Genomic DNA, 26,134 nt, shown 5'->3' with positions numbered 1-26,134 from the left:
ACAATATCTCAATAGCTTAGAGAGGATGACTTCTGATAATTATGGCACATGTAGCTTTGACTGCTCAAGATTTAAAAAATTGCTACAGAGGAGCATGTAAACAACTGAAAATGAACAATGTATCCAAAGTCACGTCTCTAAAAACTAAAAGCTCAGTGAGGGTAACTTTCATCTCCACACAGATGCTTACAAGCCCTGGGACTCCAATGGAATGGTTCAAAGGCCTGGGCCAAGTAAACCATGTTGCACAGAGAGACTTTTCAGATGTAGGTATCTGAAGTCATCCAGTCAGGCACCTGTCAGCCACCCAAGGAGCTGAAACCTTCAGGGGTTTGAAACTTTTTACTCATCTGCACCATAGTTTATTCAAATATTTTTTGTGCAGAAGTAATCTTTTTTTTTTTTTTTTTTAACTGAATCTCAGGGGTGTGAAATTTCCCTAAGTTCAGACATTTGTCATAAACTGAAAGCTCAGAACACACTTCCCTGAGTACATGTTAGGGGGACTCACGACCAAACTTTCGAAGTGAGATTGATTCCATTTATGGTAAGAAAGTTTTACAAAGTTTTATTACATACGTATTTACAACAATAATAAGCAGAGATGTCCTTAGCAACCCCAGGATTTCATATTACAGGACTTGGGTGAAAAATTATTCATAAAAGATATTACAGAAACCGTTGTCTGAGGGCATCTCTAATGACAGAGCACAGCACGCTAAAAAGTGGATACTCTTCCTCAGTTTCGAATATTGGTATGAGATATAGTCATCTGAACACTGCTACAAACATGGACAATATGATCTCTCAACTGTGACAACTGTTGAAGATTCTTAATGGCAACCTCTGCTTATGTCTGCAGATAAGCCAACAGACATACTACATTTTGTTCTCACATAGCATATGTATTTCATTGACAGTGAATTTAAAATGCTAGGTTCTAGCAAGATAAAAAAATCTAGTTAACTCATTCTCCCAAATATTTAACACACATCTGAAAGCAGAAACATACAGAATTTCACTATTTAACCCTCAGAGAATTAGTGACCGCAAACTCTTCAGGAAATGCTGTTAATCTTCCTCCTTAAGCAAGTCTTGTATGTGCTGTTAGCACAAAAAAGAACAATGACATGAAGTTTTAAGGTGCTAATTATATAAAACATGTACTTTGTTCTTTTACAGCTCCTTTTAAATTAGGCTGGCTTGAGCTACACAGCTTTAACTTTCTTCCATTTGTACCTTCACTTCTTCGGGAAAAGACATTGTTCAGCAATACTAGGCTTGAAGTAATTACTGACGTAAACATCTTAATTTGTTCATTCTTTCTACAGCTGCAGTCCATGTATAAGATGATGCATAACAGATGGACCAAGAATAAAACAATGGAAAAAAAGAACACAACAAAAAAAACTGACCTAACACACGTCTCACAGCCTGCCCTTCTGTGCAGTCCCTGTATGTCGGTACTCAGCTCACTGCAGTTCTGAGACCATCAGCACCCTCACCTGATACAGCTCTCCAGCAAAGTACTCAGTGTTCTTCTCCATTTTCACCAAATGCAGATGATTGTCACATAAGGTAAATTAGGGAACAGGTTAAATGGCAGTTGGTCAATCAATGGTTTGGAGATCACAGATCACATGCCTTCAAATGTTTTCTGTTGCCCATTTCTACTGCTACTCCAGTTGTATTCTGGTTTAGTGGTACTTCTCATTCATTGCATTGGTTTCCAGATGGATCATTAACCATTTGGTAACATGCATATGACAGCTGTATGTTAAAGAACTAATTAAAGCAAATTCTACCACATTCCAAATTCCTGTAGTATCTCAATCAAATTTATGTTCTCATTGCTTCTTTGCTATATTCTTTCCTGAATTAATTATCTATGTGATTTGGGCAGTGGTATTAATATTAAAAAAGGACTTCTGGTTAAGATTACTGATGAGAATGTAACTCCTAACACTAGTCCAAAATCTCTAAAGATGGCAGCTGGGAGTCCTTAACTGGCAACACTTTGTAAGGTTTTGTTTTTAAGTTGAGTGCTTCAGTTAAAATCCCAGGCAACTTTTTCACACGGCTCAATTAAAACCAGTAACTGCTTCAGAAAACCCTAGCAAATCCATTAAAAAACAAACCAAACACCCCACAAACAGACAGCACTTAATCTGATCCCTTTCAGTACTTTAGAAGGTTCCTAAGAAACTAAAAAATACAGGTGGCAGAAAGCAACTTCCTTAATACTCAGTGAATGAGTCTGGCCTTACAGTCTGGGGTTCCACTTACCAATGGGATTTCCACCATCTGCGACCACTGAGCACGACAGCAGTTCAGAGTACACAGTAATAACATGCAGAAAGCATGTTTTTTGGAGGTGAACAGTTCCTCACTTTCCTGAGATAAATATAGCAATGAGGGTTTCAGATATATTAAAATCTCATAAGATTTTACTTTTACTGTTTTGGTAACAGGAAATGAAACTCCACAGTGTCATAAGAAGATGTCTTAATATATATACTAAATCAAAACAGAATAAAATCCATGGTAGTTGCCTTGCGCTTCACAACAGACTTATTGACTTAGAAGGTGAGTTCTCTCCCTTCTACCTAGGGCTCCTGCCACAATGCAAGTTCACAGTGGGGATCACGAAGGAAAGAGTCTTCCACCCTTGCCTACCTCCTTTGCCAGCAGAAATAATATACTCCACATTTTGTATCCCTGCCATTGAGTAATCTGCTTTAACGCTAGAGATTTAAGAATGGATGTCTACTATTTTATCACAATATATGAATCAAGGAGAAGGACAAACAGACAAAACCAACTTAATTTCCTGGAAATGAATATACTTAAAAAAAATTAAAAGGGGGAAGAGATGTTTGAGTGGTGGTGGTGTTTAGATGGTTGTTTTTAATATAGGATTTGAGTTAAAATCTAAATCTGAAATAAAAGTTGAGTTCATAATCTACAACTGCTGGTGCTCTATAACCTCAACTTCAGCATAAAGAGAGCTTGAATGTCCTTTTTCTCATACAAAGTATCTGACAAAGAATCCACACCTCTAAGTAATTTTTTAAAAAAAGTGTTTTGGAGATTTGCTCCACATTTTTGCCTTGCCCATTCTGGTTAAGGAATGAAGTCTCACACGTACATGTTTGTTCTACCCCAGCATCCTTAAATGCTGGTTAGGGTGAGCTCCTCTCCTAGACATCCAGGAGTGGCACCCATAGGGCACCTCTCTCGGCATCCATGGAAGTACTAAAGAGGTAGACTACAGAATTCTGTTCATGTTAAGGTTAGAAAACCTTTTCTAAATCCATCCCAAATCCAAAATCCTGACAACAGCACAAGACTTCGTTAGCCTGACATCATTCCACTGTGGGAAATTCTGATGAGAAACCAGTTAGATGGGCTCATTCTCCATCTCAAGGAGAAGTCATCTCCTCAGTTAACACACTAAAACAAATTTGCCCATGTCTTTGCTTCAGTACTGCTTCACAGATCCTGTAGTACAGCTCTCCCACTTGCTGTGGACCAGGACAACCAATTTGGTATGTATTATCTCCTTTCAATTGTCATGGTGGTGATAAACATAACATTAACTACAATTTTCCAACAGATTTCTCACATGCCTGATGATCTCATAGAATCATAGAATCATTTATGTTGGAAAAGACCTCTAAGATCATCAAGTCCCACCATTAACCTAACACTGCCAAGTCCACCACAAAACCATCCATGTCCCTAAGGGCCACATCTACATGACTTTTAACCATCTCCAGGGATGGTGACTCAACCACTTCCCTGGGCAGCCTGTTCCAATGCCTGACCACTCTTTTGCTGAAGAAATTTTTCCTAATCTCCAATCTAAACCTCTCCTGATGCAGCTTGAGGCCAGCTCCTCTCATTCTACCACTAGTGACCTGGGAGAAGAGACCAACACCCACCTTGCTACAACCTCCTTTCAGGCAGCTGTAGAGAGCCATAAGGTCTCCCCTCAGCCTCCTCTTCTCCAGGCTAAAAACCCCCAGTTCCCTCAACCGCTCCTCATAAGACCTGCTCCCCAGACCCTTCACCAGCTTTGTTGCCCTTCTCTCAACACACTCCAGCACCTCAATGTCCTTCTTGTAGTGAGGGGCCCAAAACTGAACACAGTACTCGAGGTGCGGCCTCACCAGTGCCAAGTACAGGGGCACGATCACTTCCCTGCTCCTGCTGGCCACACTATTCCTGATACAAGACAGGATGCCATTGGCCTTCTTGGCTGCCTCTGGGCACACTGTCAGCTCATACTCAGCCAGCTGTCAACCAATACCCGCAGGTCCATTTCCACCAGGCAGCTTTCCAGCCACTCTTCCCCAAGCATTGCAAGGGGTTGTTGTGACCAAAGTGCAGGACCCGGCACTTGACCTTGTTAAACTTCATACAGTTGACCTTGGCCCATTGATCCAGCTTGTGCAGATCCCTCTGTAGAGCCTTCCTACCCTTGAGCAAGTCGACACTCCTGCCCAATTTGCTGTCATCTGCAAATTTACTGAGAGTGCATTTGATCCCCTCATCCAGATCCTTGTTAAAGATATTAAACAGAACTGGCCCCAATACTGAGCCCTAATTTGAAACTCTGATCCTCCAGCCTTCTCAAAGTCAGGCCACGGTAAGAGAGTATTCAAAGTTCCCTGTAAGCTCCACAAGCTGGGCACTGGAGCAGGCACCATCATCCAAGCTGTGTGGCACTTCAGCTTTGACATGGGAGCCACTGCCCTCCCTCTTCTGACAGTCTTCCTTGAGTTGCAGAGCAGCTACTCCTTTTTTCCTATCCACAGGACATACATATTTCCTCTTTTCAATACTGTGAATATTTTTTTAATCCTCAGACTGGTCAGGGCACAGTGATTTATTTGGGCTGCCCTACAGGCCCTGGTTAGAAGGGTACGCAATAGTAATTTAGAAAGTACTTCAGCGAGAATCTTTTGTCACTCAGCCAGAGCTGAGAGCAGATTTAGGGGAAGGCATGACCCTCAAAGAGTCACTTCCCAGGCAAAGACAGGAATTGGAGAACCCTGTGGCACCAGTCCTCCAAACCTCACATCTGTGGTGGCCTGGAGCCACATGAGGCCATGAGCACTTCCCAAATAGGTGGGAACAAGGGAGGAAGAAGTAACAATCTGCATTGTGTGGGTGATTAATGCACAACTCCCAGATTAGTGGAATTAGTAAAACTGTGGCCTAATTAAACCCTCTCTCTTGCATCTTGTCAAACTTCCAGCGTATCTGGGACACTGAATGGCACCAGTGAGCAGGGTGGCAGCTGCCAAGGATCACTTTGGTTGCCAGGCTTCATTTTTAACATTATTTTGCATAATATCAGTGTGCAATCAATTCTGTATTGTATCAGTACAAAAGCTGAGATTTTGATGATATCAACACAGTATATAACATAGCTCGAAGTTTTGTTAAAACAATTACAAAAGGCAAATTCTTAAACCAGGTATTGCATATGGAAACAAAGTGTTGAGGGAATACATGTTCCCTAAGCAGTTAATATCTCTTTTTTTTCCACTATTCAAAATTCAGGGCACATTCTACTAAGCTTATAACACAGTATTACATTACTTGATTTGCACTGATTTACATTACCAACCCCTTTTATGCAAAAAATGCTGAACTTAATGACCTCATTATCACCAAAAAATAATTATCTTGCAAATTTCCAGGAAACCATGACTTCAATCAATACAAACAGTAAGCCAGTTCTGGTAAAAGTGACAGACATCTGTATCAACTCGCAGTTCAACAGGAGCTGTTTGCCACACATGGATGCTGCTGCATGCAGTGTCCCTCTAGGTCATTTTGGAGCTACTAGATCTGGCCCAAAGCACAGCAAGTTGTACAAAAAAGACAAGTAAAAAGGTATCCCAGAAAGCAAACACAGACACTGCATAAAGAAAGCTTCACCATGCATACAGTACCCAAGCTTCTGCAGGCAGTCCAAAAATGTCAGCAACATCAGTGGCACCCAGGAAGATTTTAGTGCCCTCCTCTCATCCAGATACTCAGCAATTCCACCCTTTTCTGAGCCCTCTCCTTTAGAAAATAGTGACTCCTCAAATTTGGTCTGTAATCAATAGTCAGACCTGTCCGGAATTCCTATCACTGTCATTGTGCTTGTATATTTTGGGTGGGCATGACACAGTGAGGACTCACCATTGGTTTGTCTTTTTATTCCAATTTGTGCCTTTAACATGGCTTTATATTTAGAGTTTTAAACACTATGCAAAACTTCATTTTTTCCTCTGCATAATTACTGGAACATATTTTAGGATGAATTAGGAAAAGCTGTGGAAGAGAAAGATAATGTTTCTACACCATGATGCACACTGGTTCCTCATAAATGAGTATTAACCACTCTTTTCCAAAAGGGCCTGCTCACTTCTTCCCTCACCGGGACCAAAAAACACGCAGCAAAGACACTTCCCTGGTACAGGTGGACAGCTTCTTCATAACAATTTCAGTCTTATCTCTGTCTGACATTAATATATGCACAGCTGGAGTAACTACAGTTGCTGCCATCAAGTAGACTCCATGTCTGTCAATACTTCCCAATTCTACAGACTTGAGTAACAGCATAATTCTTCTGCTTCTGCTCTTGCTGGCAAAATGGGGCCACGTTATCATCCAGAAAACATCTTTTGAAAAACACCAGGAAACAGTCATATCAGCACTTATGTTAGGAACAGAAATCAGTTCTCTACTTCCAAGAACAGTTTTGGCCATAAGCCTAAACCAGCATCTACCCCAGATAGAAAATTTGGCACACAAAAAACCCTAAAACAAAATAAAAACCCAAACCCATGCCTCTGATGGGGAAAAAAGGAAAAAACGGAATGCTACAAAGCAAGTCTCTTCCCCATCTCAAGTGAAAAAAGGAACTAAGAAATTCTCTGAGGACTAAATCATGCATATAGGTTTACAGAGCAACCCCTGAGCCATACTGAATAATGCCAAAGCCACAGGTATTCTTTACATCTGCACAGATTTGTTGCATAATCTTTTCCAAAGACAGGTGTTCAAACTAAGATCTACATATGCCTACTATACCAGAGTGGGAAAATCACTTCATTAATCCAGTATGGCCAAGACACAATCTGAGTTAAACCAAATGCAGAAAAAGACTTATGAAAAAATAACAGTCTTTAATGAACTAGCTCCATTTTGTTCAGAGTTTATCACTTCATGGAAAATACTGTTCAACTGAACGTATTCATGATGTGAATACATCAAATGTTCTCTTAATTTTTAAGTACACTGTGGACTGACAGTAAGTCATTTGCTGTGAGTGTTGGAATACTTGATCTTTAAGAAGTCTGTGATGTGAATGGGAAGATCTAACAAGATAAGGTTTCTTTTTGCCCTATGGGATAAGTGTAACACAGTCACTAGGAGAACTTTACAAAAAGCCCTAAGGCTCCCAGTCTCTCTGTGAAAGGACTTGCAATTTATAGTGAAGCGATAGATAAAGAGAATCATGAAAACATTAAGGGTGTTTCCTTTTTTATTTTTTTCTTTTCTGGGACACTTGTGCTTTGCCTGAGGCTTCATTCCAAGAAAACTTAGGCTGCTGTAAGATTTATTGGCTGAGACCAGAGTTAGAATGCAATTTTCTCATCACATTCACACAGAGATATTGCATCTTCCTGTACTATCCTAGCTAAGAAAGGCATATTTAATTGCTTCTGTGCCAGGTTCTGGTTGGGGGTTTGGGGAACTTGCTTCTATCACTGTGTCAAGTAATACTACGGCACTGTGTACAGTTCCACTCCCAGTGTGCATACTCAAGTGTGGAAACTTAAAATTTGTTTACCAGGAGCACTGATGTGAGCAAAATTTGATTGCTTGAATGTTCTCAGAAAGCAAAAAAACCCAAAAATTGGACTGTGCCTACAGTAACTTTCATTTTAAAATCAAGAAAACAAATCTAAGAACTAGTAAAATTTCTAAGCCAAGTAAAACAAATCCAGTTCTAAATGATATTTAAACTAAATTCAGTAAATAATATCAATAATGTCCTAGAATGCACTGATAGATGACAGTTTATTAAACAGGAGCTGGATAGGGCCTGCAGCGATAAGACAAAGGGAAATTGTTTTAAACTAAAAGAGGGTAGATTCAGACTTGATAAAAGGAAGAAATCTTTTACAATAAGGATGGTGAAACACTGGAACAGGTTGTCCAGAGAGGTGGTAGATGCCCCATCCCTGAAAACGTTCAATGTCAGGTTGGACAAGGCTCTGAACACCTGATCTGGCTGAAGATGCCCCTGCTCACTGCAGGGGGGTTGGACTAGGTGACCTTTAAAGGTCCCTTCCAACCAAAACCTTTCTATGATTCTGTAATCATACCAACTTAAAATAATTATATACACATATATATATATTTATGTACACACAAATATAAAAAGTCAACATTTATAACATGGACATATTTTTTTCTTACCCTTTGGAGCCTTCAACTGGAGTACTGAACTGGAACCATCCCAGGTTCATAACAAATGCTGCGCAGACAAACTAAGATCCTAATTGACTGCAGTCACTGACAGCCCAGGACAGTGTCTCACATTTCCAGCTGATCTGCTTTTAGCTGAAAATCCTCAGGAAAAAAAGCACAAACTCTGACGGGTCTACCAAAAGCTCTGGCAGCATTCTCCTACCACCTTGCCTATTAAAATATGATTATTAGACTGAACAGCTAGGAACTATTATCGTGTTATTAGACAATACCCAGGCTACTGGATGCCTGCAACACCTCATCTGAAAGAGGACTGGAGACTTCCTTCAGTATAGAAGAAAATGGGGAGGGTAATAAACAATTAAATCAAAGCCACAAAGGCTTTACCTAATAGGATTATTAAAATGTGCCTCTTCCTTTAAGCACCATTCCAAGTTTCCCCACAAGTTATATATACTAGACAGCATCCAAAGAATGAAAATTCTTCCTAGTAACCAAAAACAATCAACATTTGCAACATTTGTTGCTGATCAATACCTGAGGCACCTTACCCACTCCCCACATTTAGTGCCATTGACCTGGAAAGAACATAAGCTAACAACTGGCCAGGCAGAACTGTTGACATTTATAGGTTTCTTCCTCTATTTATCACATCTGACTGACAGGAATTAAAATAATTTTAAAACCCATCACCATATGTAGAATACATTTATTTATATCTATATATGGATGAGGGAAAGGCTGTAGATGATATCTACCTGGATTTTAGTAAAGCCATTGACACTGTCTCCCACAGAATCCTCCTAGAGAAGCGGACAGCTCAGGGCTTAGGTGTACTCTTTGCTGGGTAAAAAACTGATTGGAGGGCTGAGCCCAGAGACTTGTGGTGAGCAGACCTAACCCACTTGGAGGCCGGCCACAAGTGGTGTTCCCCAGGGCACAGTGTTGGGGCCAGTTCTGTTTAATACCTTTAACAAGGATCTGGATGAGGGGATCAAATGCACTCTCAGTAAATTTGCAGATGACAGCAAATTGGGCAGGAGTGTCGACTTGCTCAAGGGTAGGAAGGCTCTACAGAGAGATCTGCACAAGCTGGATCAATGGGCCAAGGTCAACTGTATGAAGTTTAACAAGGTCAAGTGCCGGGTCCTGCACTTTGGTCACAACAACCCCTTGCAATGCTTGGGGAAGAGTGGCTGGAAAGCTGCCTGGTGGAAATGGACCTGCGGGTATTGGTTGACAGCTGGCTGAGTATGAGCTGACAGTGTGCCCAGAGGCAGCCAAGAAGGCCAATGGCATCCTGTCTTGTATCAGGAATAGTGTGGCCAGCAGGAGCAGGGAAGTGATCGTGCCCCTGTACTTGGCACTGGTGAGGCCGCACCTCGAGTACTGTGTTCAGTTTTGGGCCCCTCACTACAAGAAGGACATTGAGGTGCTGGAGTGTGTTGAGAGAAGGGCAACAAAGCTGGTGAAGGGTCTGGGGAGCAGGTCTTATGAGGAGCGGTTGAGGGAACTGGGGGTTTTTAGCCTGGAGAAGAGGAGGCTGAGGGGAGACCTTATGGCTCTCTACAACTACCTGAAAAGGAAGTTGTAGCAAGGTGGGTGTTGGTCTCTTCTCCCAGGTCGCTAGTGGTAGAATGAGAGGAGCTGGCCTCAAGCTGCATCAGGAGAGGTTTAGATTGGAGATCAGGAAAAATTTCTTCAGCAAAAGAGTGGTCAGGCATTGGAACAGGCTGCCCAGGGAAGTGGTTGAGTCACCATCCCTGGAGATGGTTAAAAGTCATGTAGATGTGGCCCTTAGGGACATGGATGGTTTTGTGGTGGACTTGGCAGTGTTAGGTTAATGGTGGGACTTGATGATCTTAGAGGTCTTTTCCAACATAAATGATTATTTTATGCTATGATTCTGAACAGTTGACTACCAGGAAATTCATAATAATAAGAAATAACTTATTAATATTATGCCTAATCCTTCATTCTTCCTAATATCTCACTGTCATCCCTGACAAACTAAATCAAAGCAGCATCCCAGCAAGACGTTATTAAACATATTTTTTCATATTAAGTGCTTAGGAGATTCTTCAGTGACAACACCGCACTGTACACAAAGCTACCTCCTCCTTAGCAATGCTAACACACCACCCGCTACGCAGCTCAAGGCTACATTTCTTTTTCTCAGTGACACTTTCATGCTCTCAGTGCTCCGACTAGTCCCTTCTAAAGGGAGACTTAAAGGAATTGTGGATTTTCCTTCAGAGGTTTTCTGAACAATAACTTCACATACTAACAAGATTTTGGTTTTGAAACTGAAATCAGGAAAAGAAAAACACTCTAAAGGAGAATAACACAAAATGTACTCCTATTTTACGGACAGGAACACAGTATGGTTCTGTGCAAATCTGCAGGGGAAGAACATGAAATAATAACAAATTTATTATACGTTAATATTCGTAGCACAATGAGGGAATGAGTAACACACTTCCATTTGCATATGGCCAACACATGAAATGCACCTTCTCATCTCCTAGGTCTTGGTGATTTTAGACAAAAGGAAAGGGAGAAAAAGGCTTGGAATAAGAGTATTATATCATGTTGTGTTGTTTATGATCTGTCAATCTGAAAAGCAATAAAGTTTCTAATCACAGTGACAGTAGTGCAGGCAGGAAAAAAAAGTAGGGAGTAGGGGCGTGGAAACAGGCCTGGATTAGACCCTTTTGGTAGTGTCTCCTGGTTTGCACAAACGTGAGCCAAATATTATAGCCCTGGCATGTAAAAACACATTGTTATAGGATGTCCTTCAGCAGTTGTGGAGTACTGTTTGTATAAACGCACACAGTCACCTTCAAAACCACCTGCAGCGAAGAACTATAGACAAGGACCATTGATGAAATCATGCCTAAAACATCGCTACAGGAAAAGCACAGAACTAGGCTGGGATTAAGCACTAAAGATCAAAACCAAAACAAAACAAAACCCACAACAAAACCAACCAACCCAACAAACAAAAAACCCAAAGCAAAACAGAAAACACAAACACAAAAAAGGTAATGACTGAGAAGAAAATTGGGTATTCTGTTGTTAGTAGATTACTCAACAGAAGAAATCAGAGCCAGTTTTCTGAAACAAGCCAGAAGGTAACTACTTTAGAGAATATCCTGAAGGAATTAGGATTCACTTGTTTCTAGAAAGACATTATTCCCGGAAAATGCCACAGGATCAATTTCTATTTCATAGTTGTGGCACTGGGAGGAAAAAAAGGAATGACCATGCACATTTAACAGAAAACAAAGACGTCTTAATTTCACTGAACCGTTAATCACGTAATAATGAAAGTTTATTAGCCTGTCATTCCAAAGACTAATGTTTATTCCCATTTAAAATAAAATACCTTTCCCCTCTCATACAAGCTCTATCATAAATGCACCAAAAACTGACGGGTTCTGAAACTAGAGCACAGATTTACTGAAACATGAAATACACAACTCATGCCATGGGGAAAATCTAATTGAGATTAGGGAAAAGAAGATTTTAGCAAGAAGCATGGCATTCAGGAAAAAAAAAACCCGAAACCAAAAACAAGAACAAGGAGACAAATCAAGATTGATTAAGGGAAGTTAGTCCTAGGATTTATCCAGCCTCTATTTTGATATCTCTGGTGGTGGCGCTTTGGTGAACAGACATGCCTAAACCTTCATAAGAAAAAGAATTGCATTTTACCAGAACTAACCAGAATACCTTTTGTATATATATATGTATTACCTGCCAAAAGTAATTCATTTAAAATTAATAACATGTCAAAAAAACCCAAACAAAACCAACCAAAGAAATACCCCAACCACACACTGAAACAAAAAGCAGATGACACAGAAACTTTAATCCACTTCATTGATTTACCTTGATAGCTAAAACCATGTCTGGAGCTCTTACTCATGCTTTAACTTGGTAATTTTTCATGTTTCAGTGGTAATTTATTGATCTTCAAAATGAGAGAAGGTTGCTATGTAGTTTAAAAACTCATGTGTTAATAACAATGCACAACCAGTATTTTTTAAACTACCAGCCTACGACTTTGACATAACTTTGAATCTTGTTTTGGTCCAATCACTTCTGGGGAATATCAGCTCCTCAAGTTGTTGTCTGGGGTCAGAAAATCAAAGACAATCCCCCTGCTCCCAAGGTGTTTACAATTGAAAAATCCTGAATCTGACATTCATAAATCCATTTCCAATCTAATGGTAGGATATATAGTTTTAGCCAGATGACAATTATTATAACAACACACTGACAAGATTCACACTTTCAATGAAATGCCAGTTTCCTTATTACCATAAGTCTGAATAATTAAGTTAAAATACCAAGTACAGAAATATATCTTTTTTTCCCAAAGACAATGCAACTAGTGTAAGCTAAAAAATAAAAAAAAGGAGTTTTATGCAGACATTTAAAAATAAAATGTTGTAAAATTTGTTTTTGAGTGTACAAAATAAAATATAGACTCTTAAAGCGGTGGCAGTTTTTTGAACATTTTATTCTACAACACTGGAAATATTTTCCTCTACAACAGTAATTGGTTTTTTTCAGATAATATTTTTCTGGCTTTCAGATTTATGATGGAGGTTCATATGATTTATGCCTTGAGTTTTTCATTCTCCTTATTCCTGAATATCCTATATTTGTGAAATCCAGTGATTATAGCTTACAGCACAGAAATCTTAAGCTAACTATCTAGCATCTATATCAGTACCATCTCTGCTACATTACTCTTAAACTCGTCTGAAAATTATGCAGTCTCCCTCTCATCCTGTTGGAGAAAGCCCTAATTTGGACCACTTTCAAAATTTAACAAACATAACGTCAACTAGGAAACATACAATGCTTTATTATTTTAAGAATCATATTCCAGTGTTTGTACCATACTTTGCAGGCAAGATTTATTATTTTAATTTCTCTTAAATTAGGAATCAAAATTTAAACATAAAATTTATTCAACACTACTACTAAAAACTTGACTTTGCAATCGAAAACAGATTTTACCCCAGGAGTCTTAAGTGTTTCTTCAAATGACACTCAAATGCTTTTTATATCTGTTCCCTAACAGATACAGCAGCAGCAAAGCTATAACCCTGCTGCAAACATAACCATGACACCAGAAGGCAAACTGATTACATCTTATGAGATCCACACTTCCATCTAAATGTAGTTCAGTAGCAAAACTCACTTAGGCAGGTTCCGAGCCTATTTCCCCTGTAATTTCTCAGCAGGAATCAACATAAGCAATACTTTGATGATCATATTTCTGCAGGATTACCTGCTATAGGCAGTACCTTTCTTTGCCTCTAGACAAAATAAAATAAATTAACACATTCTCAGAAAGGCAATTCCAAAGGACTGAAATACATCCCGTGCCTTTGTGGGAATCTATGCATTCCTAGCTTTTTCATACATATGAATTAGGTTGTTGCATTTTTTAAACAAACAAAAAGGTAGAACTTCCCATGGTTTCAGCAACAGTTATCCCTTTGGGGTTTTTTTCATGTATTTTTCTTTTACTACCATCCTTTCATGACCAATTCTACCATTATTTTCATTGCCAAAACTAATTTTAAAAACTCTCCTCATTCCCGAGAAGAAATCCCATCTAGTGGATGGCACACAGAGCCTCCAGTGTGGGAACTCCTTATGCCAAGCACCGTTCCATCAATTAATTCCTCTAATTCTTAAAAAGTCACACTCTGCCTCATCTCAGTCTGGCTCCTTATAGCTCCCATTGATTCAAATGGTGAATTCATCCTCTCAACTCTACCTTCAAACCAGGATTTCACTTTAGCATAGCTTCCCCTGTAGTAACAGCTGAGACTGGATTAGTCCTTTAAGATCAGCTGTACTGAAGCAGAGGTACAATTCTCTGAAACCAAGCAAAAGCACAGCTAATACTGCCTGCCCTGTTTATATCATGCCTTCATTATTTTGATTTGTACAAGACATTAAAATAAACATACGTCAAGGTGTATGGCAAAAGTCACCACCACTCCACTCAACTCACTCCTTCCTACTGTCTTCTTGCGCAGACAGGAGAGCCCACGGACAGTACAGCCATCTGATCTGCTACGGCTGGTGTCCCACGAACAAGGGGAATACCGGCATAACCTCTCCCTCCAGCAGTGTTGGGGCAACAGGCCCTGCTCTACCTGAGGAAGGGTGTCATCAGGCTGCCCCAAGGTCACACAAGCCCTGCACTGCGCCCACCAGCCCAGCATCTCTACTACTTACAGACTTTAGGGACTCATCTGATCCAAAAGCATAAACACCTTCATAGAATTAAATTATGGTGTTTGGCCCCCATTTTGGCACAATACTGAGAATTTGGGACTTCCTGAAAAATCAGACATCACGGAGTTAGGATTCAGTTCTCAGGGTGACATTCACCTTTCTTGAATTATTTAAAAGTAAATCTTAGAAATGTCAGAATTTTTTTCCCCTTAGATGCGTCTGTAGAAACCCAGAATGATACTTTGAGTAAATTACTAGGAAAGTTTGTTCTATCATGGAGACCGTCTCCAGTGCTAAACTTGATTTTCCAGCTCATCAACTGTATTTAAACAGATATTGAACAAGTTAGTAAAGTTCTCAAAGAATACAAACCTCTTTTTTTTTTTTTCCTACGTACATGCAGCTACACATGACTACTACCAACAATATGTTCAAGTGCTCAATTCATTGGTGTTATTTTGGAGTTTGTACCACTATTTGTAACTGAAGCTAGATTCTTGTACACAGAGTGGTTTTGAACATGAACATGATTTGAGACACCTCATGCAGGTCCTAATTATCTAAGTTCTACAAAGCGTGAAAATAAATGTTAACTTCAAAATAAATACAAGATCACAATACTAATATCTGAGAAAATCTTGAAGGCAAGATACCACCAACATTCAAAAAGTATCTATTTTTTCATCTTGCATAATTATGTACTGTATTTAGCTGGAATTTTTGAAACTTCAAATTTATATGACAGAAATACAATATTCATTAACTTAAAAAAAGTCCTATCTAGGAACAAAATACTAATATAAATTCATATAACAATTTATGCCTTTTTTCCTTTTCTTTGTACGATGTGTACAATTTAATGCAAACACGTCTGATGCTTTAGTCTATAACTAGTCAAAATGTTATTTAATATGACCCAGTTCCAAAGTGTAACTGCACAACATTGAAAAGGTATTCAGAAAAAGTTAACAAAAAAAGAAAAGACCTAACTTGTTATTGAAATTAATTTCAAAGATTATGTTACCCTTGAGTTACATGCTACTGTATGGGTTTGTTAAGAAAGATCATAGAATCATAGATTGTTAAGGTTGGAAAAGACCCTTAAGATCATTGAGTCCAACCGCTAACCTATCACTGCCAAGTCCACCACAAAACCATACCCTCAAGCACCATGTCTACCCTTTTTTAAAATACCTCCAGGGATGGTGACTCAACCACTTCCCTGGGCAGCCTGTTCCAATGCCTGACCACTCTTTTGCTGAAGAAATTTTTCCTAATCTCCAATCTAAACCTCTCCTGATGCAGCTTGAGGCCAGCTCCTCTCATTCTACCACTAGTGACCTGGAAGAAGAGACCAACACCCTCCTTTTCAGGTAGTTGTAGAGAGCCATAAGGTCTGCCCTCAGCCTCCTCTTCTCCAGGCTAAACAACCCCAGCTCCCTCAACTGCTCCTCATAAGACTTGTTCTCTAGACCCTTCACCAACTTCGTTGCTCTTCTCTCGACACACTTCAGTACCTCGACGTCCTTCTTGTAGTGAAGGGCCCAAAACTGAACACAGTACTCGAGGTGCGGCCTCACCAGTGCCAAGTACAGGGGCACGATCACTTCCCTGCTCCTGCTGGCCACACTATTCCTGATACAAGACAGGATGCCATTGGCCTTCTTGGCTGCCTCTGGGCACACTGTCAGCTCATACTCAGCCAGCTGTCAACCAATACCCACAGGTCCTTTTCCACCAGGCAGCTTTCCAGCCACTCTTCCCCAAGCACTGCAAGGGGTTGTTGTGACCAAAGTGCAGGACCCAGCACTTGGCCTTGTTGAATCTCATACCGTTGGCTCTGGCCCAATGACCCAGCCTGTCCAGGTCCCTCTGTAGGGCCTTCCTGCCCTCCAGCAGATCAACACTTCCACCCAGCTTGGTGTCATCTGCAAACTTACTGAGGGTGCACTCAATCCCCTCATCCAGATCATCAATGAAGATATTGAACAGGACCGGCCCCAACACTAAGCCCTGGGGAACACCACTCATGACCAGCCGCCAACTGGATTTGACTCCATTCGCCACCACTCTCTGGGCTTGGCCGTCCAGCCAGTTTTTAACACAGCGCAGAGTGCACTTGTCCAAGCCGTGAGCAGCCAGCTTCTCCAGGAGAATGCTGTGGGAGACAGTGTCAAAGGCTTTACTAAAGTCCAAGTAGACAATGTCTACAGCCATCCCCTCATCCACTAAGCAGGTCACCTTATCATAGAAGGAGACCAGGTTAGTGAGGCAGGACCTCCCTTTCATAAACCCATGCTGGCTGAGCCCGATCCCCTGGGTGTCCCGCACGTGCTGCGTAATGGCATTCAAGATGATCTGCTCCACGACCTTTCCCAGAACCGAGGTCAGGCTGACAGGCCTGTAGTTCCCCAGATCCTCCTTCTGACCCTTCTTGTAGAGTGGCATCACATTCACTAGTTTCCAGTCATCTGGGACCTCCCTGGTTGACCAGGACTGCTGATACATGATGGACAGTGGCTTGGCGAGCTCCTCTGCCAGCTCCCTCAGTATCCTCGGGTGGATCCCATCTGGCCCCATGGACTTGTGAGCATCCAGGTGAAGGCGCAGGTCGGTGACTACCACCTCTTCAACAGCTGGGACTTCATTCTGCATACTATCTCCATCTCCCAGCACAGGGGCCTGACAACACTGAGGATGACCAGTCTGACTATTGAAGACTGAGGCAAAGAAAGCATTAAGTACCTCAGCCTTCTCCTCCTCTTTCCTGGCAAGGTTACCTTCTGCATCCAACAAAGGAGGGAGATTCTCCCTGGCCCTCCTTTTGTCACTGATGTATTTATAAAACCATTTTTTGTTATCTTTAATGGTGGTGGCCAGTTTAAGTTCCAGCTGGGTCTTCTCCCCCACCTGCTTGACTTACGGCACACAGGGACGGCCTGCTCCTGCACCTCTGTGATTTTCTTCTTTAATAACATCCAGCCCTCCTGGACTCCTCTGCCCTTCAGGACTGCCTCCCAAGGGACTCTGTTAACCAGACTCCTTAACAAGCCAAAGTCTGCCCTTCTGAAGTTCAGGGTAGCAGTTTTGCTGAGCCTCTTCCTTACTTCTCCAAGAATTGTAAACTCTATCATGTCATGGTCGCTGAGCCCAAGACAGCCTCTGACCACCACATCAGCCACCAGGCCTTCTCTGTTCATAAACAGCAGGTCCAGCAGGGCACCTCCCCTGGTTGGCTCACTTACCAGCTGCGTTAGGAAGTTATTTCCCACACACTCCAGGAACCTCTGAGACTGCTTTCTCTCTGCTGTGTTGTAATTCCAGCAGATATCTGGTAAGTTGAAGTCTCCAACGAGATGTAAACATTACCATGGCCTCTGCTAAATACAATGAGAAGTAACCATACACATGGTTTTATCCCATTACTTAATACATTTCTAACTGACTCAAAAGTGACCCAAGGATTAGGGACACTCTGGTGTTTGGAAAAACAAAACAAAATAAAACAAAAAAAGCCAAAGCTAACAAGCAGAAGGCAAAGCAAACCAAAACAGTCTTGACCAAAACAAACAGGATACTTGTACTATGATGTGTAGGAAGTAAATGAATGAAGGAATGATAAACGATAGCAAGAAAATAGGTTGTCTTATTTTTGGATGCAGCAGTTAAATATGGACAAGGAATACTGGTCAAAACTGAGGCCAGTTCCGTTACTAAAAAAAATATTCTGAAATCACAAAGATTAGATATTTTCCCAGTATAGTAAGGCCCTCAGTAGTGTCTACTTCGATTGGAAGCACAAAGAAATTTGAGACACAAATCATCTGTTGTTTTGTATTTTTCCCATGGCTAGCACAGCATGGTTCATTTTTGTTTGGCCTCTGGGAACTCTCCTAATAAAAATGACTGCTAGTAATGAAAAAATTAAAAAAATAGCCCTACTACTAAATATACCATCACAAAGTTGTCAGAAGCCCAGGTCTATACCTGAGTTTTGATGCTTGAACCTCTACAGTAAATACAGTAAGAGAACAAGTGCCTAGAACATAATTGAAACATCTAGCCACAATTTTCTAGTTATACTTTGTCATGGTTTAGCCCCAGCCAGCAACTAAGCACCTCACAGCCCTTTGCTCACCACCACCACCCTGCCAACCCACCCCACACTGGGTGGGGTGGGGGAAGAGAATCAGAAAAGTAAGAGATAAGAACAGTTTAATAATCAAAATAATAATAAAATTATAATATCAAATTGTAATAAAAAGGAAAATAACAAAAAGAGTGAGAAATAAAACCCAAGACAAACAAATGATGCAAATGAAAAGCAATTCCTCACCACCAAACAACCTATGAGCTGTCTGTCCCTGAGCAGCAGCTGTGCCCCAACCAACTCCCCCCAGTTTATATACTGAGCATGACGTCTTATGGTATGGAATATCCTTTTGGCCAGTTTGGGTCAGCTGTCCTGGCTGTGCCCCCTCACATCTTCTTGTACACCTCTATCCTTCTCGTTGGCAGGCCAGTATGACAAGCTGAAAAGTCCTTGACTCTTTAGCAACAACTAGAACTTTAGGATGTTATCAACATTATTCTCATCCTAAATCCAAACCACAGCACTATACCAGTTACTGGAAAGAAAATTAACTCTACCCCAGCTGAAACTAGGACATACTTGTAGGAACTCTAAATACATTTGCTGTATTTTTCGGAAATGTTGTTCAGGGATACAGAAAAACGATTTTCTCAAATTGGCTTTTGACTTTGAAAAGCTCACAGGTTTCATCTGTCAAAGAAACATTAAAACTGAACAAAAAACCCCAACCTTACAAGTTAAGATGCAAAAGAAGAATTTTCAAAATAACCAAATTGAAAACACTTAAGAACACACTGGGTATTGTAAAGTATGTCTCAAATATCCATTTCAAACCATTTTCAATTTAAATGAGGTTTACAAAAATTCAAGTTTATTTCCTTCCTCTCACCAGGCCAATCTGAAGCAGCTTTTCTCCTCTTCCCTTCTTACTCCAATTTGAATATTTAATGCTATATTTTATGTCTCCCTTTTTAATCTCCCTTTCAGATAATCCCTTGGACATATATTATCTGTCTCAAAGTTTTCCCTCCATTTGGTTATGTTTCAGCTTTTCAAGACCACTCATCTATTTGACTGAGTATTAAGAAATTTATAGCTATAGAATGATGGAGCCAATTCTTCTGGCCAGTTGGCTAGTTACGACAGCAGCAAAGCAGCAAGGGTGGACTAAGACAAACTTTCCTGAAGCCAGGACAGTGTACTTTCAAAGAACGCACATTCCCAAGGCATTATGATAGCTACTTTCAGGTTTCTGGAAGGGTTTTGTGTTGGGCATCTCACTAACAATTCAGGGGTATTGACTCAAGCAGGTTCCCTGATTCCCATAAGTGAAGAGGGAATCATAGAATCATTAAGGCTGGAAATGACCTCTAGGATCATCAAGTCCAACCGTCAATCCAAAACTACCATGTCTCCTAAATCATGCCCCAAAGTGTCACATGTACACATCTTTTAAACACCTCCAGGGATGGTGACTCTACCACCTCTCCGGGCAGCCCGTTCCAATGCCTGACCACTCTTTCAGTAAATATTTTTTTCCTAGGATCTAATCTAAACCTCTCCTGATGCAGCTTGAGGCCAGCTCCTCTCATTCTACCACTAGTGACCTGGGAGAAGAGACCAACACCCACCTCACTGCAACCTCCTTTCAGGCAGCTGTAGAGAGCCATAAGGCCTCCCCTCAGCCTCCTCTCCTCCAGGCTAAACAACCCCAGTTCTCTCAGCGCTCCTCATAAGACCTGATCCCCAGACCCTTCACCAGCTTTGTTGCCCTTCTCTCGACACACTCCAGTACCTCAATGTCCTTCTGGTAGTGAGGGGCCCAAAACTGAACACAGTATTTGAGGTGTTGCTCCACCAGTGCCGAGTACAGGGACACGATCACCTCCCTGCTCCTGCTGGCCACACTATTCCTGATACAAGCCAGGATGCTGTTGGCCACCTTGGCCACCTGAGCACGCTGCTGGCTCATGTTCAGCTGGCTGTAAACCAGCACCCCCAGATCCTTTTCCACCAGGCAGGTCTCCAGCCACTCCTCCCCAGGCCTGTAGCATTGCATGGGGTTGTTGTGATCCAAGTGCAGGACCCGGCACTTGGCCTTGTTAAACCTCATGCAATTGGCCTCGGCCCCTCAATCCAGCCTGTCCAGGTCCCTTTGCAAATGAGTGCTACAGACCAGAGATAGGTGAGAGATTTACATCTGTTGACTATAGGGTCAGAGGTAGCTTAGAGTGACACAGCCAAATGTTTGTTAGTTTTGTAAGGTTCATCTCTGGCCAGTTGCTGAAATTATTCCAGAAAATCACAAACTTGCTTCAGCAGAAAGCAGCAGACAATATCCCCTACCACAATACACCATCACCACACAAATATATATCTTTTAACTACCTTACATATTATTTTCTCCAAATCAGAGTTAATACTTTAGCAAACAAAGGGCAGGGGCACATTGTTCTTTAAGCAACTACCTACACCTGCAAGGATCATCTCTCTTTCCCACAGCAGCTTTGTTTCTCTAAGAGCTTTTGATTAAGGGGTACTGTCTAATGCCTTGTGGAAATCCTATCAAGCTGCATCAAACAGATCAAGTCAGGTTTGCCATGCATAAATTCTCTTTAAAAAGACTCTTCCCTGGTGTATTGTATTTTGCCCTGTGTTCTTATGTTCACTGTTTTCTACAGTTTCTCCTCATTTGTCCCATGCACTCTTCAGCCTTAACTGGTGGTGGTTCCCAGCTGTCCCCTGGAGACCTGGCATCAGCAAGAGGTACTGAAGTTTTACATGAGAAGCTTCACATCACAACCAGTAATTTATCTGAGCTGCTTCACCTCTGAGATACTTAAAAACTCTTCAGTAATTAATATCTGATCTTTGGTGTTTATTAACACTGACTTTGCCTGATTATCTATAACTTCTTCTGTCAGGCCCTTCAATCAGATCCTCTGATAACATTTTCAGAGGTGGCCGTTAATAATAAATATAAATAAATTCACAGCTCAACTTATTTATTAGCTTCTCCAACCCTAAATATCTCCACTAGCATTCATATAAAGATTAAAACAAAGGCAACTGAGATTTCCTACTTCTCTGATGCTAGTATTTATTTGAGCACAACCCAATTCCTAGTCCAGTAATTTTCTAATTCTCCTTGGCAAGTACACATTTATACATAAAAACAAAACCTTATGGAAAACCATCACATACAAGAATAAAATCCCTAAAAAAAGGATTGGCCATAAACAAAATCTTTAGGAGTTGTACGGCCATCCATTGGATGGCCACACTAAACATGAAGCATGGAAAATTCTTTGCTATGCAGGTAGTAACGTGAAATTTCACACAACTCATTCATATCCTGTAGTGCCATTTTGCCTTCTGTCATTTGTCTCTTCCATGTAGGCCTATTGTCCTACCTTGTCTATGAATAGCTTAAAGTGTGGGACACCTTGAAAAAAGCCAATGAAGGTATTGTGTGAGCAAAATTTTCAGAAACAGCTGACAATTTTGGATGTTCAAGTTTAGGGGCCTCAAAAAGGACTACTTTTCAGATGGCAGACGCTTAACTTCTTAAAGCCTTTTTAAAACATCTTAAACTGATTTCTCAGACACTCAGACTTACCATTTACTTTTCAAAATGTCAGCCTCAGTACTGCAGATAGCTTAATGCCAAAAAAAGCCTTTTTGCTTTCTAAAGCAGCTCAGATTAAAGTTATGTAATATAGCAGATAACCATGAGCACTTTGGGAACTGAAAGGCTTTGTAATGTTCCAATATATTGTGAATTTTGTTTGCAGTTGACAAAATTCTGCAGTTCCTTTCACTCTACACAAATTGCTGGTTTCTTCCATTCCACAGCTGAACCAAGGCCATGACAAATCTTGAATTCTCTTTAATAGCTTTCTGAAGGCTGATTTTTTTGCCAATATTGTGCCTGATACAGTAGAAATCATTATCATCATCTAGATATAAGAAGAGTTATTTTGCATTCTTATCAATCCATTAAATATAGATAAATAAAGGAAATTAGATACAAATTGAGAGAATACACATTGTAAATTATTGGGTTTTTTTGGAAGCCAGGGCATGAAAGTATCAGTGGATGATGCCTGGTTGAGAATCAGTCTGAACTTCAGATATTACACCTGAATTCATATTCTTTTGAGTAACAGAAACAGAAAAAAACAAGTACAAAATGTGTAAGAAAACTGATGGAACGGAAATGGGAACTTTTTTTGAAAGAATTGCTAAAACTTATGGGAAAAATCAAGAGAAATTAAAGAAAGTCAAGCCAAAAGCTGAACTGAGCTTAGCTGAAAAACCAAATGGAATTAACAGAGTATAAGAGTTTGTTTTGCAAGAAAATGGCTAAACCATCCTTTACTCTGATCCTTGGGATATCCTGCAGCCAGAAGATTTTTATACCATTTTATAGCAGAAACACTCATGAAGATACCTGCTTCCTAGAATAGATTATAGCATACATCATTCCCAAAGACAAAGGAATTACAGAGGCAAAGAACCTGGAGGAAATCAACACGTAAAAAGGTCATGAGCCAAGCGTGCCCAACATGACCACGAAGCTGTTTGTGTCTAGAGGGAAAACGTGACAGAGCTCTGACTGCTGAAAATATCCTGAAAATGCCAAGCATGGAGGTCCTTTTCATGAGAGACTGTAAGTCGCACCCACACTGGCAGCTCGTTTCCAGTATTGCATGAGGAGGGAAGGAGAAAAGGATGGCAAGTTCACATCCCACCAACTTCTGTCACCTACACTGATGATTGAGCTGAGATTCCCCAGGGTCCTTCTAGGCTTACAGCCTGACAAAAGCATATTCCTGGCAAGCAACTCACACCTTGAAATTGAGAAAGCAACACTTTTACAATCAAGAAGCAGCACTCCTTTTAAGCTTCCGGTCTATAAAACTCAATTACTGTGGTACACTGCAGTCTTAAATAAAAGGAATACATACTGTCTGTTTTTCCAGGAAATCATGTTACAGGATATGGTATTAATTATCTATACCAAAATGTAATAAGAAATGTAATCAAAAGATTATGCACAGATCTGAAAAGGAACTAATTACAGTAAAACCTTGATATTTTTGCCAGTAGTGTCAGTCAGGGAAAATAGATATTCATCACAAGTATACTCCTAGCAGGTTATTCAGACAGAAGAAATATTCACAAAAGAAACTGTGAAATAATTAATACACAAAGGACCTTTCTAACGATACAAACATGCACTCTACCCCAATGAGATATTGCATCCAGATTTAACAGTGGGATACCAGACCAATTTAACACAATCAGCAAAACCTTAGACCAGTTACCAAAGTACTGTCTGCTATCATTAAAAGCAATAATACCTATTCACGTACCTGTACGGCACAAGATATAGGATGACCTGATTCTGATACATAGCATCAGCAGCAGCTGGTTTTCATTATGGGTTTACAAATACAATTCAAAGGCAATTTCATCTGTGCTTTTAGTTATGAACAGTTTTCAGAGATTTGTACATAGGGCTATACACATTTAACTCACGTGACTCCAAACAGGCATTGGTAAACTATTTAATGGAAAGGTCCAGTTTCTCCAGTTCTCTAGTTTATCATCAATTAAGATATATAATTTCCTCCAATAAGGGATTCTTGTTATTCTCACCACTTTTCAGGATATACACCTTCAAGACAACACACTAATGGCTTCATCAGTGCAATTAAATCTTATTTATTGGTTTTCCAATTCTCTAAAACCAGTTCCTCTCCAGGTTGCATTCAAACTGATCAATACGTGGTCCTGTGGTGTGAGGAACTCTGGTTTCTTATTGTGTCTGTGCTTTCAAGGTCTGTGCTACAACCGTTCAGGCTACAATACATTTTTATCCTATAGACTGCTCTGTGCAGCAGTGGTTTCCTGCAACAACATGCAGAGCAAACACATAATACTTTCTCAGCTATTGTTATCGGTATCTAATTACAGCAAAGCTGTTAAAAAAGCAGTTTGAAATTGTTGCTTTCTGGTTCACTGTGCAGATGTTACTTCTAAAGCACATCAAGCAAGGCTGGGGCCACCCTTCCCTTCCGCCTGCTCTTTGGTACCGCTCAGGGCATTAGAAAAGCCTGCCTAAACAGGGCACATGATGATTGCCCACATCCATATGAAGGACAGAAAAGGGTATTTCTATCCCTAAATGGCAGCATAATTCCTCTGCCAAAAAAAAAAAAGTAACTTTCAAAATGGAGGTTATACTTCCCTCCTCACTGAGCAGTTGTGAGACAGGGAAATGAAAAATGAAACAGAAGCAGCTACTCGTGCTCTTGAGTGGGCTGCAGGTAACCCACAAAGTCCAAAATCTTGGCCCCAAAACTCTGTTCATGTCATTTTCTACCAATGTCTGCTGTGCACTCCAACTTTGTCTCCTCTCAAAAACACAGGTGTCCTTGGAGTGGTACCAATGGGGAGCTGTTCTGGCACTGCCCCAGCTAGGACAGCTCGGGCAGGTGGCTGCACCACTGGCTGAGCAGGCTGCAAGTAAATGCTAGGTTAGCAAGCAGAAGTGGTTTTGGTCTTCTTAAATTTACTTCCTCTGCTAAATAATAAGCATCCTCACTGTAAAGATTTGTTTATGTTCTTCCTATTGCATGGTACTACTTTCTGATCTCTGAAATGCTACTGGTACTAGGAAAACCAAAGGGAGCCTTGGGTTGTTCCACTAGTAATGCACAGCCTATTTACCTGACGAGTAACTGACTCAAACATAAAACACCACCGTGGCAAAAAGTTCAACACTTCCACACGTGCCAAGCAATTTGCAGCATCACCCTTCAACCAGTCATAACAATACGAATACACAGGTTGTGCCCTCCCTGAGAAAAAAAGTCCCTAGCAAACATAGATATCGGCTTCTATGGGTAAAATTTCACAGAAGTCTCATTGGAGATACATTTTAGTAGCATACACACAGATACGGCATATCAGATAGGTTCTTCAGCTTTTTTTTTTTAATTCCTCCCCTGAGATCCTAGCAAAAGCAGTGCTGATGCTCAAATGAGAAATCCTGTAAGTGGAAACAACACTTCCACCAATGCACCTCAGAGAGCTGTTGTGTGCATGACTTAACGTCAGCTAAGCACTTACCGCAAGGTAGCCCAGACATCTGCTGCCTACTTTTTCTCCTCCCTCCTAGATTATTTTCTTCAACAGGGCCACTCATTTATACCTTTTTAAATTGTAGGAAAAAATATCCCAAATGAAGGTATATTGTCT

This window comes from Phalacrocorax carbo, chromosome 1 (assembly GCF_963921805.1).
Source record: "Phalacrocorax carbo chromosome 1, bPhaCar2.1, whole genome shotgun sequence".
NCBI lineage: Eukaryota > Metazoa > Chordata > Aves > Suliformes > Phalacrocoracidae > Phalacrocorax > Phalacrocorax carbo.
The sequence above is the reverse complement of the archived record's forward strand: the minus strand, read 5'-3'. Positions refer to the sequence as shown.